Here is a 15,152-nt window from a genome sequence, read left to right as displayed (position 1 = left end):
AGTTACAATGGTAGTCTCTGGTTCACAGAACGAAACCCTTTTTGTACATTGATCCGTAATTCTTCGATTCCTCGCATTTTACCCTGTATTAATAAATTTGGGAATCCAATATAGATTATGACTTGCAGAAGTAGGATTAATGGCACCAGAGATAATAATGTTTCCATAAAGTAAAGAACCAGAAACAGGTTCACGAATACCATCAATATCTTCCGGAGGAGCAGCAATGAATGCAATAACAATTGATACGAGTATTCCAATCGTACTTTATTTGTTTTCTATTCTCAATTCGAAGATCCAAGATTTGAATTGATGTCGTTTCATCAATTCTTGTTCCATTGATTCCTCCTAAAGATTTCATTTCAATTGGAATTTGGTACGATGATCCTTGATGAGATTTAGTCCCATCGGATCTAAACAATCTTGTTTTTTTTAACATGAAGAGATAAAGACGCCATTGCAAGGCTGAAAGTTGGATAGGCTGGCCCCTACGTGAGGATTATATTGCCCCCAATTTCTATGAAATACAAGATGCTCATTGAATGATAAGAAACTAATATTCACTTAATTTCATCATAGAGATCCAATGGAAAACAAAGGAAAAAAGGAAAAAAGGAAAAAATTTGTTTTTTAACGGTCCGGGGAATGGAAACTGAATTACCTTTTGGTTCTCCACGAAAAGAACCTTCTATTTTTGAACCCAACGCCACTATTCCACTATTCCTGAACAACTTGGAGCCGGGCCTTCTTTTCACACTATTACGGATAGTAAAATAATGGAAAAATCTTATATATTTAGTAGTAGATTAGAATATGAATTTAGAATAGGATTCTATTCTTATAATAAGATCTTTCTATGTTTATTATGAAGTGCTTTACATAAGCATATGTTGTTGTTAATGGAAATGAAGGAACAAATTAGTTTGACAAAGTGTGTCTTGTGTACAAAGGAGGACTGATCATTCCCTCGAAGTGGATCAAGAGGCCGATCTTCCCTCTAAGAAGATCGATCGTGTTGATCCTTCCCTCGAAGTTGATCAAGAGGCCGATCTTCCCTCTAAGAAGATCAATTGTGTTGCAAACCGATTCGGGTTCGTAACACGTGGATCTCACCAAATGACGAAGGGTGAGTTCTACTCTGGTCCCAACAAGGGTGTGGTAAGCCTGATGTGCTTTGAGTCTCTTTGCTTGGGGTTGATATACATGGAGAATAGGTGAAATGACCTCCTTGCCCTTGTACCACAAGTGGCAAGTTTGGCATCAAGGTCAGCTAAGTGCCACGTCTCGTGTGCACTTATTGGATGGATGGATTTTAGACCTAACAGTCCCATTACGGCATTACTCTGACTTCTCTCTCATTTAGAAGACACGGACAGATAAAAGTATAGATTAGGTCATTGTGGTTACATTGAGATTCCAACTATGTTTTCCAGGATTCTGTTATTGTTTCTCCTGATAAAGTTAGGAGCATCAGGGGAGGAAGATTCATTCACGTATAACGGATTTCTAAATTCAAACATGAGCCTAGAGGGCATAGCAGAGATCATGCCCAATGGCCTCTTGAGGCTGACCAACAATACAAACCTCTCAAAGAAAGCCCATGCTTTCCATTCCATTCCCCTCCATTTCAAGAACACTTCAAACGGTAATGCACTCTCTTTCTCTACAGTTTTTGCCTTTGCAATAGTCCCCAAGTATCCTAGTACAAATGGTCATGGAATGGCTTTTTACATATCTCCTTCTGGTCCTCTCCCCACCTCTCTATCTACTCAATTCCTAGGCCTCTTCAATTTGAGCAACATAGGTCATTCTTCTAATCATGTTGTTGCCATTGAGCTTGACACAGGTCCAAACACAGAATTTGGAGATATAAATGGTAACCATGTTGGAATTGATATTAATAGTTTAATTTCTACAAAATCCTCCCCTACAGCTTATTTTTCTAATGAAAATGGTCGGGTTCATAACATAAGCCTTGTAAGTGGAAAAGTTATGCTAGTTTGGGTAGAATATAATGGTTTGGAAAAGCAATTAAATGTAACAATATCTCCTATAGACATACCTAAACCCAGTTTGCCACTCTTGTCTTTGAACATTGATCTTTCATCAATCATCTTTGAATCCATGTATGTGGGATTCTCTTCCGGCACGAGTACAATTAGGGCGTCTCATTATGTTCTTGGATGGAGCTTTAATATGAATGGAGACGCTCAAGCCCTTGATCTCTCTCACCTTCCCTCACTGCCTCGGATGGGTCATAAAGAGAAATCCAAGGTTTTGACAATTGGGTTGCCTTTAATTTCGGCATTTTTAGTGTTAACCGCAATATCTACTGTCATTCTTATAGTTAGAAGGAAGATCAAATTTGGAGAATTATTAGAAGATTGGGAGCATGGGCCTCATAGATTCTCCTATAGGGACTTATCCATTGCCACAAAGGGCTTTCGAGACACAGAGTGTTTGGGGATAGGAGGTTTCGGTAGGGTGTACAAAGGCATATTACCCAATTCTGAAATCGAAATTGCGGTGAAGAAAGTCTCTCATGATTCTAGACAAGGAATGAAGGAGTTTGTTGCCGAAATTGTGAGCCTCGGTCGAATCCGGCAGAGGAACTTGGTGCAGCTACTTGGCTATTGTCGTCGTAAAGGAGAGCTTCTCTTAGTCTATGACTACATGTCTAATGGGAGTCTTGACAAGTTCCTCTTTGGCCAACCTAGGACACTGCTCAATTGGGCTCAGCGATTTCGAATTGTTAAAGGAGTAGCTTCTGGGCTTTTGTATTTGCACCAAGAGTGGGACCAAGTTGTGATTCATAGGGATGTCAAAGCTAGTAATGTTTTGCTAGATAGTGAATTTAATGGAAGATTAGGCGATTTTGGCTTAGCAAGATTATACGATCATGGGACCGCTCCTCGAACAACCCGTGTTGTGGGGACCCTGGGTTATATTGCTCCTGAGCTCTCTAGAACTGGAAAGGCAAGTACAAGTACTGATGTGTTCTCATTTGGGGTTTTTATGCTTGAGGTTGCTTGTGGAAGGAGGCCCATATCACTTCGAGTAGTCCCAGAGCAGGCTACATTGGTGGATTGGGTGTCTCAATCGTGGAGAAAAGGGGCGATTTTAGAGGCGAGTGATCCCAAATTGGGAAATGATTATGTAGTGGAAGAAATGGAGTTAGTGTTGAAGCTTGGTTTGCGTTGCTCTCACCCCATGCCAGAGGCTAGGCCAAACATGAGACAAGTAATGCAGATTTTAAACGGTTTTACTCTGCTTCAACTTTCCTCGGATGGTTTGAATGGTAGTGTTTTATCACAAGGGAAGAACAAAAGTTGTTTGGGTCATGGGCTGTCACATCCTTCTTCGGACAATACGTTTGTGGCCACTTCATCGATGGCAGAGTCACTCCTTTCTGGTGGCCGTTGAGTACAGACAGGACAATGACTTTTATATGACTCGTGTATATTTCCTCTGGACATACAAAAATGAAGATCTATCTCTTGGTAGAGCTTTTATATGATGAAAGGCTTTATAGTCCAGTATTTTTCAAAAAGTACAGGCCTTGGAAAGAAGATGAAGATGAAAAAGTACATGTATTGTTCGGATTATTTCCTCGTATGGAGAAGAAGACAAGAAGGTGAGTGTAAAAGGGGAGTTTCTGTTGTAGTGTAAAAGGGGATTTTCTTTTGTAGCAAGAAAGGAGTTTTTAAGAGGGAGAGAAAGAGAGAGAGAGAGGAATGTCCATGAAAGAGCAAAAAGGGTTATGGGTTTATTTTTTTGTCATGCTCTATCCTGAAGAACAGAGCTCTGACATTGTCTACGATCAACACAATTGGCATACATAGCAATTTAAAATGGGAAATGATATCAACACTGCAATTTTAATAAGAGGGACGACGTATCTTGACTGGTGGCATTTAAATGGCTGTCAGAAGAACACTACATTTCTCGAAAAGCTCTATCAAGCCCTCTAAATTGTAAAAGACAAGATACATTCGCGCAGCTTATTAAAACATTGGAGTGTTGAAATCATTACCCTTTAAAAATTATAGTCTTATCTTAGCAACCATTTAAAGAAAATTTAAGTAAAGTTAATAAATACATAAGATTGGATGGAAAATGAAAAGTAATTATAAAGAATGTTAGAAAATACGTAACCTGTACAAACAGATTGCTAATATCAAAATAAGGGCCTATTAAATAGTTTTTTTTTTTTTTTTTGTCATGCCCTACTCATCAAATTAGAGCTCTTACATAAGTGGATTATTTTGTTTCTTATTCTTTAGTTCCTTAAAGAGTGGATTATTTTGTTTTGGGACATCACGCCAGTTTCTGATAGTCTTGCTAACTGTTCTCCTATGAGGAAAAATAGCCATATTTACTTGACCAGGAAAGATCTTACTAGAGTGTCTAGGGGTGTTTCGAGAAGTGTTTCTTTGAGAATTCCTAACATTTGTTGTAGATAGTTTTAGTACTTTCTTTTCTTTGGGTTTAGAGGTAAGGCGGGGATGTTCCCATCTTGCACTTTTTCATGCCAATTAATGAAAGCGTGTTTGAGAAAGAGTAGTAATGGGTGATCTCGTGGGAAGTCCTCGTGTTGCACCCTTGAAAGTGACAAACCTGAGACTAGAGGGGACCTCCCCTCGTTTCCACCCTCCCTCCCTTGAAGATCTTTCCAAATCAACCACAATAACCCCTGGGGAGATAGGATCCAAGGTAGTAGGTGGGCCATGGAGCAAAAGCCCAAGACTCAACACAAACGAATATATAATTTGGAGAAGTCCAAACCACACCGTTTAGGCTAAGGATGTCGAATACCATATCACCTCTGAAATCGATATAGTCAGTAAAGATATGAGCCATTGTCTCCTCTGCTGCACAACACATTCTCACAATTATGTGAATGGTCAATTCTTTAGTGACTAGAAGATCATCCAACGATCATTACAACGGACTAGCTAGTTACACTCTAGCTAGTCAAGGAGTGATATGCGACAGTAAATTCATTTTGTAAACCTCTAGTAATCCTCTTTTCCCCTTCACATACTCACCTACGAACAGTATCTTCTATTTAGGTCATTCATCTTTGGGCCTTGTAGGCAAGATAGGTCATTGTTAATAGGCCAGTTCAACTCTTGTGAAGGCGGTTCGTTAAGGCTGAAGCCTCATAGATCATCGAAAGAATAATTCAAAACTTACAATCGGCAAAACAGGGTGCTTTCACTCTGGCCGAGGGTCATGCAACCATTAACTCTTGTTCTTGTCTTTTGCAATCCTCATTTAGGCTCCACAAGCTCTTGCATTATTTTTCTTTTTCTTGCATATATGTTTTTGTATCTTCTTCACTTGAGGATTATCATGCATCGCTTCTCGTCCCCTCTTAGATAAGTAAAGTTTTATGCAGTTTATACTGCCAAAGAGCCTCTGGCCAGATCAATTACACCTAACCCTTTTTTCTCATCATTTTCTGCTACCATTTTCCACAATAAAACATAAAGTATTCTATTCACCATCAAATTGGTAGCATTTGTGGACATACCTAAATGATATATTTTGCATAAAACCAGCATTAAACTTTGATCAAAGGTTAAAAAATCAAATACTTTCCAGTTGAATGTCTTCTTTACTATGAACCGATCCATTGTCAGCCGATTAGAAGCAGGTTTGAAGTGACCCTGCATTGAAGACAGTAATATAAACTCAGCTTTATCTTCTCTGGCAGCTGTAGGAGTAGGCTATCTTTGGAGACATGTAGAAAGAAAAAGATTAGAAAATTGAAAAAAAAAAAAAAACTATTATAAAATCAACACCAAGGACGAATGAAAAATACAGAAAAAACATACCAAAGAAAGAAAAAAACTCATGAATAGGGTAACGTAAAAGGCGTTGAAATTAGTAGAAATTGCAATAATGGGTGTGGGAGAAGAAGAAAATGAACCTAGTGTCTTATCTTTCCCACCAACGTGTTTCCCAAATTGGTGCTTGTGGTAGTGACGTCAAAGAGAGAGAGAGAGAGAACCCTGGAATAGTAGAAGATATACCTTGGGTAAGGGATAATTCCCCAGAAATTTTGAAAAAATCCTTGAGACAGAGAAAATCTTGGAAAAAATCTCGTGGTGGGTTAAGAGAAACGTAGCTGGGAAAAAATTGGTAAAAGTCAGTTTTCTATATTAGAGGTATCGTGCGGTGAACCGAAATAGTAATATTGTAGAATACCAAATGTTTTTAGTAATTTCAATTGACTTATCAATGAAATGTTGGAAATTCCATGGCCAATATGAAGGGTTGGGATGATATGGTCAATATTAGAAACGACGTGTTCCAAACGTTATATCTGAGAGAGATTTTAACGCCTCATTTAATATTAGAAAATAATCTCAAACGATATGGAAACGATTTGAAGATATGAGATATCCCTTAATTTATGGGATGAAATATCTAGGTGAAACGTCTTGAATTGTGGAAAGATTAAATTAAATTTATATATATATAACAAAAAACAGAAAAGCCAAGCGTTTTTAAATTTCGGATGAAGTGGGGGTGCCACGTGGCAGCACCACGGCTTCGAGGATTCCGCTTTACTTATACTAGTAAAAAACCCGTGCGATGCACGGGCCGACAAACAACTGTACGGACCACGTCATAGGTTGATCCAAACCGTCCATGTGATGGAATACAACATAAATAGGTTGTGCCCCAAAAAATCATTTCCGTAGGCTGATCCTAGCCCTCCAATCTATAGATGTTTCCATAATTCCTCTTAAATTGGATGGTTAAGATCACCCTATAGATTTTTTATTAAAAAACCATAAAGGAGGGGGGTAAGATTGAAATTATATGGCTTTAATGGGTGCCTTTGTTAAAAGCATAAAGGAGGAGGGAGGATTGAAATTATATGATTAAATGGGTGCCTTTGTTAAAAGCATAAAGGAGGGGGTAGGATTGAAATTATATGAGTTGAATGGGTGCATTTGTTCAAAAAAGTCAAAAAATGTGACGTGTAATTCTCATGTAATTTTCAAAGAAATGGAAAAAACTCTCGTCTTTTCCTCCCGGCTTATAGTAGTAAATATATATAGGATAAGGGCATATTTATATGTGCTTACCTGTTGATGCAGAGAAGGACCAAATTTGAAGTAAGGAGTGCTCAGCACCTGAAACAGATGAATAAATAGAAATATATGGTTCAACCTCTTGTATAAATATGGGTTGGTATCATTCCTCTTAAAGATGGGGATGAATTTTCATTTTTTAAAGAAATGGCATGGATTTTTGTTAGTAAAATACCAAAGTAGGCTTAGTTTAATGAGACTGGATTTCACACTCAGTTGTTTTGGTCATTTCCACTCTCAAAAATTTTGGTTGGTACAACTCCTGGTAAGTTGTATGATCCAATGAAAAATTTCCAAACAAAAGTGATGATTGGAAATTACCAACACAATATGGGTGACTATCATTTTCAAATTTTAATACCCATAGAAAATGGGTTGTTCTCTTCTACCTATAATATGCGAAGGCATTTATAAGACAGCCATCTCAGATGAATTAAATGAGAGAGCAGCCACCTCATGGAGCAGACGCTACGCGAAATGCCTTCTGTCATTGTCCCTAGCAAATCCCCTATAATCTAATCTAATCTAACTACTATATATAAAGGCAAAATCATGGGTTAAGTTCTTTCACCCTTTGCCGTTATTTCTGCTTGTGTCCAACTGCCATAATTCCAATTGTATCCCACATGTAAAGGCATTTGTGTCATGTGCCGTTATATCCACACGTCAGCATTACTCTTTTACCATTAACCCCTTTGCTGATATCTAACATATGTCTCTATGAGAAATTATTTGAGGGTAAAATCGTAATCTACATACAAAAGGTACCGACAAGGGGTACCTGTCTATGACAATTACAGCAAAAAACTACCAAGAAGAGGTAAATGCATATGACAATGACGAAAGACCTACTTTATATTACTCATGCAGGACACTTGCAAAATATTGATGGATTCCGGACACCTGAAGAAGAAGAACAATTATGGAAACCCCTATCGATTGGAGGGCTAGGATCAACCTATGGAAATGGTTTTACGGGCACAACCGATTGATGTTGTGTTCCATCACATGGACGGTTTAGATCAACCTATAACCCTCTATAGATCGGAGGGTTCGGATCAACCTATGAAAATTATTTTTGGGGCACAACCTATGTAGGAAGTGGCCCATCCAAAAGAAATTTCTTTTCTTTTTGTTTGGGATTTATACGTCAGCATTACTCTTTTACCATTAACCCATTTGTTGGTATCTAACATCTATCTCTATGAGAATTTATTTCAGGGTAAAATCGTAATCTACATACGAAAAGTACCGACACAAGGTACGGGCTATACCGTACATTTTAATAGAGTGAGGAGTGCGATCATCAAAATACGGTGAGTAGTGCCATTATAAAATATGGTAGTGAGAACATTAGCATTATATATAATTTCAAACCATCGTTGTTACTTGGATGTTCCGACGCAGGTCGGGTTCAACCCGAATTTGAGTTGGGTCAGATTAAGCTTTTTCGCAAATTGGGTTGGGAAAAATAAACCCCAATTGGAAATCGGGTTGGGTCGGGTTGGGCTGTCGGGCAACCCGACCCGACCCGAAACCCGAATTTGGGTTCCATCTGAAGAAGTTCTGTATATTTGTGTTTTTCTTTTTCAACATTAAAATAGTCTCCACAGTCCACAATGGACGGTTTGGATAATCCTATGGTGCGGGCCATACCGTACTTGAATAAAGTGAGGAGTGTGATCATCAAAATATAGTAGTGCGGATAATATTTCCCTTTGTTAATTGTTAGTTCCTGTTTGGTTTGAATGTTGAGAACCGATTGTGAGTTAAAAACTGATTATTGGTGACTCATTATTGGTTCTCAAAATCCAAAACAACCCGGCTTGAGTTGATGGGGTCAACAATTGGTACCATGTCAAATCGGGTCAGCCCGACCCAACCCAACTCGAATTGGGTCGGGTTGACACCCAAGTTGCACCCCTAACGATGACGAAAAAACTACTTTTCCTTATTCACTATGTGCGGGTCAAATTACAGAAATGTTGATATTACGAATGCAGGACACCTGTAAAAATACTGACGAATTCTGGGTACCTTAAGAGAAACAACAATCATGAAAACCTCTATAGATTGGAGGGCTAGGATCAGCCTATGGAAATGATTTTACGGGCATAACCTATTGATGTTGTGTGACATGGACAGTTTAGATCAACCTATGATGTGGTCTGTACAATTTTAAATGGATAATTTAAATGGAAAGCATGTGCATCGCACGTGCATTTTTACTAGTATATACTAAAGGAAAATGATATATCTTCCCCCTTTTCTTACCAGGGCCACCCGCTAGTGTATTTATGAGTTATCACTTCTCTTATTACCCTACAAAGGGTGGCCCAGGGAAGAAAATTGGGTAAAGATTTCATTTCCCTATATAGAAATTTTTTGTTGGAATTTTTCTGTAAAGAAAACTTTCCAGCATTTTGTCAACTCATTTTCCATGATTTTTTTTCAAAATAAAATGTTTCCCTCTCTTCAAGGAATATTGCAAAACCCAATAGACCTTGGATTATTTTAAATGGATTTTTGTACAGCTCATGCATAGCATTGGGAGGGCCCACCATTTACACCTGACGTTTTGATTGGGTGAGCGCACCATTTTACACCTCATGTTTTGATGGGTGGGGCCCATGTTACACCCATGCACAGCATGGAATACTTAGGGTATCCTCATTGTAATACAATGTGACACTCCCACACCAGGGTACAGTGGGTCCCACCTTTGATTGATTGGAACTGTACATTTGATAAGCCTTGCTTTGGATCTCCTATGGCTCAAAAATCACCCCAATCAATCAATCCTAACATCCAATAATTTTTATTTTTTGCCATTGAATGTGAACCATTGTCTGTAGGTAGTTTTCAGCCGTCCATGCTCTAAGGCATTACTAGATGTTAGGAGATGATTGGTATGATTTCTGGACAACTGGAGATGAAAAGCAAAGCCTATCAAGTGGCCGGTTCAGATCAATTAAGGGCCACATCGCTATGCAAGGTGCTTCTTTTATGTGTTGGGTTCAAAAATCAATCTTGTAAACTATTTTCTCTTGGAAGAAGGGTTAAATTAACCTTGAGATGTTTGAAAAATTCTGCGGGATGTAATTGATGGTGATCTCTGCGAACAGTTCCCGACACTGCCTCCAGATCTGAAGAGGAAGATCCCTGATGAACTTGATAGAACTCCAGGTGAGATATTGAAGAAACTTGAAGACGCCAGAAATTGGATTATCTGAGAAGAGGATTTGGAATCTCTTAGTTTGTTATATTACTCTTGATTACTATCAGTTTAATGAACCTCTTTCCTCTTCAGGCTGTTTTGGGTCTGAGTGTAATACTATTTAATGGACATTTCTGCTAGGATGCTAACAGGATATTTCATTGTCGCACTTACGGTGTGGTATATGAGAAATGCCATGTTTTGTTTTTGTTCTGTCTCATCAGTGGAATTCTCAACATTACTGCCTACAAAAAGCAGAGTTCTAACTTTGATTTTGCCTGTACACTTGCTTTGGACATCCAATATTTGAGTAATGACTTGACATGGATTGATTTTATAGAATAACAAGTAATGATTTGCAAAACATCCAGTGTAATTCTGCTATGATTGCCTTTTTACTCTGCTGTTTGGAGGGTCTTTGTTTTACAGTCATGAACGACGACACGTAACATCAAAGAAAAGATGACCACTCAGCAAAAGAAAAAGATTATCTTTGATTTCTCCGCGTTGTCTTCCCCGTCTTCCTAGTTTTCTTGTTCTTCATCTTGATGTTCAAGTACCCAATCATTGCGCGACAAGATATTTCCGTAAAACAACAGAGAAAAATTACTAATTCGCAAAGAGAAAAGCGCTTTAGTTGTTTATAAAGCCTCCCATTGGTTCGTATAGCGGGTCCCCCTTTGAAACATATAGCGGGTCCACAAGAAGGAACCAATGGGAGACGTTATAAACAACTTAAGCGCAGTTAAGCTCCCTACTCTGCAGCGCAGGAACGCTTTTCTCATTCACAAAATAGCCGTGACGATTAAAGTCCCTTCTCCTCTATCTAGGTGTAGAAAAAACCCCTCACTACTCTGTTCCTTATAGAGGAGGACGAAGTTAGAGAGAGAGAGAGAGAGAGAGAGAGAGAGAGAGAGAGAGAGAGAGAGAGAGGTAGTCTTCGAATTGTGATGCCAAGCTTCAAGATTCATGGAGTTAAGAAAATGCGAATCTAAAAATTGTAGCAGAGGATGGCGGTCAGTTTTATGTTTGATGGTTTCGGGTAAAGGGGGGAACTAAAGATGATGGGAGGTAGGGGTGGACATGGTTCCGGTTCGAACCGGGGAACAGAACCGATCCGGCACATTTGGTTCGGTTCGGTTCGGTTCCAGCTATTTATGGTTCGGTTCCGGTTCTAAAAATTTGGAACCGGTGGATATTCGGTTCGGTTCTGGGTTTGGGATCCCGGAACCGAGAACCGAACCGAGAACCGACACTACTTACTTAGGGATTTGATAAAATCAGTCCTCCCCCATTTAACTCACCCTTCTGTAACGTTTTCCTTTGCCTTTAAAATTTTAACTCACCCCCTTTTACCGATTTGTAGTTCATAACTTCATATATAATTTGATAGGGCCTATTTGTAGTCCACATATATAAATGTTATCCCAACTTTGATATGCATTGGATATTGTATATTAGGAATTGCCCAAAACTTTGATACGAATGGTATATACCTGTTTGTAGTCCATATATACTGTTCACATATAATTTGATAGGGCATGTTTGATAGGGATATATACCTGTTTGGCTGTTTGTAGTTCGGTTGGGTAAACCCAGAACCGAACCGAACCGAGCCGATTATATATGGTTCTGGTTCGGTTCGGTTCCACACATATATAGTTCGGTTCTGGTTCCAATTCCAGGGAACCGATTATACATGGTTCGGTTCTGGGTTTAGCCCAAAACCGAACCGAACCAAACCATGTCCACCCCTAATGAGAAGGGAGGTTTCGTATAGCATTAAATGTTAAGTAGACCAATTCGATAGAAGTTAGAAACGTCAATATCTTCAGCGTGTTGCCGTGAAGAAAAAGCTGATCGCATGTGGTAGAATTCGGGGAAATGCACAATATAGGATAGTTTGGACTTTTTTGGTACTAAGTTGAAAATCGAACCCGACTGATAATTACATAATCTTTTCGAATTTAAGTGGTCAAAAAGTACCGTATGGCCCATACAATAGGATGATCCAAACCGTCCATTCAATGGTACACAATGTAAATAGGTTGTGCCCAAAAAATCATTTCCATAGGAAGATCCTAGTCCTCCGATCTACAGAGGAACTGCATACCTCTATCAAGGGTTGGGATCATCCTATGGAAATGATTTTTGGGGCACAACCTATTTACATTGTGACCCATCAAATGGACGGTTTGGATTAGCCTATGATGCGGTCCGTAAAACAAGTTGTGAAAAATGCTCCCATCTTACACCATATAAATTCTCTACAAAATTAACTTTTTCAGTGACCATTGAAACCAAAGCTAAATAGAAACGGGAGCTCAGTGTGTAAGGTGGAAATTGCGGTCGACCAATAAATCCTGGGCAGCCACCTTTCCCCCACGTTCATGTGTTACCTACTTCCAAAGGAGACATGCATAGACTAATCGTCTCAACCTCGTATGCCTTTTCCTGTGATTCACACAACCAAAAGATGCAAAGACAGCAGATTCCAATAAGAAACAAACGGCTAGACCCGTTCATATTGAAGGAGAGAGCATTATCAATGGTCTTTCTCATCCAATTGCAGTAGAAGACTTGCATTTCAGAGACGTCTTTCTCATTCAACCACCGTGGAAGACTTGCATTTCAAAAATGTCTCTCATTCAATCACTGTCACAGGTGGTAGTAGAAAATATGGTACGATACTGTTGTTCACTCGTCCTTTGGAGCTTGTGTTGGGGATAATTTGTATCTGTCGGAGAAGAAAGAATAGAAACCAGTTTGCTTCAAGGCGCGAAATCGCTTTCCTTAAGACAGATTTTGTCCTCACTAGAAGTGTACAAAGGAGATCTGCGAACTGCCTCCAAGATACAATGAAGCCAGTAGAAATGTCCTGCTATATTTGACGATGCTATGCACAAACAGAGTCAAATCCGAAATGCCCTTTAGAGAATAACAAGCCTTAGAGAATCAATCTAATTATTGTTTCTGCAATATAACAGTTATTAGACAAACAAGAATGAAACAGTAGAAAAATAACTTTGGTGGGATAGAAAAGAGAGTTAAAAGTGTACTGGAAGTTTTAGAATTTGTCCAGAAATGGGTAAACTCATTTATGTCTTGAAATGACCGGGTTCTGCACTTTTTATTGAGCCTCTGGTGACTTTCCAGTGTGAAAAGCACCCCTGAATAGTGTCTTTCCAGTTCGGTTTGAATTCTGGCCGTTAGATCACGCTCATACCCGATTGAATGATCCAGATTGATCCTGGGGTGACTGTTGGGATATTTTAAATCCCGTCCTCCTCAGTAACCGTTAGATGATACATCTACGGTACAGATTACACCCCCTAGATTCTTGACCGTTAGGGGAAGGGACACAACCCAATGGATCGCACCCTCTAACCGTTGGAGTACTGGGCCCGCTGGGCCGACCGTTAGGCTCGAATCAAAGCCCAACCTAACCGAACTATTCGGCACTGGGCTTGATGGGCCTATGACCTATTCGGCCCACCCACTAGACCAATCCACAATCGTCTAGATCCAACGGCCCAGATCAAATCTGAAAAAATTAAAGGCTCAAATCGCTTTTTTAGGCTCAAATCTGCAAAGTGCGCTTAAAAAGCTCCAATAAAGCGTCACTATGCGCCCTATAGCCCATTGCCCATCGCCCACGCCGTGCGTGCGCGAGCGCTGACGGTGCGTTGCACCGTCCCGCGGTTCGACCATGGCTAAGACCCTACATGCACACAAACAAGAGAAAGGAATGGGTGAACTAATATATGCCCATCTCCAACTTTTCTCTGGAGCAATGTGGAACTATCTTTTCAATGCACTTCTACACTATTTCCAAAAGCAAAAGCAAAAAGCAACTTTTTCAAATAATAGTTTTTCCTTTCCCAAAACAACTAAAAGAAAATATTTTTCAAAATTTGTTTTGACCACAAAACACTTGATTTTGAAAAATCTTTAACAACTTGCTGGCGGGGACTCTTCCAAGCATGGAGAGTTTCCATATCTATCTTAGAGATCTTTGAGTTTTCTCATGGAACTCAGTTTCTATTTAAACTTCTGAACTTTTAGGAAAATTGTCGTTGCTAAACTCGGCCTTTTCTCTAGGGCGTTTGCTTTTTTGCTCCAAGTTTTTTCTTTTGAAAATCAACATTTACTAATAGGTATTTGCTAGTGTCCATCAGAAGGCATTTCACGGATGGTCTGTTGCATCTGACAACAGCCACACAAGCTCACTTTTCAGCAGATTTTGTCTTCATTCACGAGGTGGCTGCTGTCAGATGCAACAGACCATCCGCGAAATGCCTTCTGCGATGGACACTAGCAAATCCCCTGCTTAGCCAATTGGTCTGCCATTTCATTTGCAGATCTTCTTCTATGTTCAATTTTGGGGCACGTGGTGATACGTGCCTAGATGGGTCCCATTTAGAATGGAATAAATTACTTTGTTATTTTAGAAAATAAGACCAGATCGTTTTTTTTATCCAATCTGTAGGAATCAATAGAAAAGGCAAGTTGGAAAGTCGAGCAAGGAAGAGATAGCTAGTCACGGGGAGGCCCACTATGCCAAAAGCGAGAGAAAGCCCATCCCTGTGGTTTGAGCAGCAAATGGTGTCCCTCTTCTTGTGCCTCTTAATCTACAAGTACCAGCGGAGGACCAAGAAACCACCCGACCTCGCACATCCGTAACAGTTACAATGGTAGTCTCCGGTTCACAGAACGAAACCCTTTTTGTACATTGATCCGTAATTCTTCGATTCCTCGCATTTGACCCTGTATTAATAACTTTGGGAATCCAATATAGATTATGACTTGCAGAAGTAGGATTAATG

General features: G+C 39.5%; 1 pseudogene; it reads left to right on the top strand.

Moving 5' to 3' along the window:
• The first annotated feature begins 1,360 nt into the window (after nucleotides 1-1,360).
• On the top strand, nucleotides 1,361-3,514 carry LOC143850793 (L-type lectin-domain containing receptor kinase IV.1 pseudogene; annotated as a pseudogene).
• The last annotated feature ends 11,638 nt before the right edge of the window (nucleotides 3,515-15,152 follow it).

The sequence above is a fragment of the Tasmannia lanceolata genome, unplaced genomic scaffold (assembly GCF_043159265.1).
Source record: "Tasmannia lanceolata isolate RefF3 unplaced genomic scaffold, GAP_Taslan_0.1 ptg000018l, whole genome shotgun sequence".
Lineage (NCBI taxonomy): Eukaryota > Viridiplantae > Streptophyta > Magnoliopsida > Canellales > Winteraceae > Tasmannia > Tasmannia lanceolata.
Note: the sequence above shows the minus strand (reverse complement) of the source record. Positions and strands in the feature narration are given on the sequence as shown.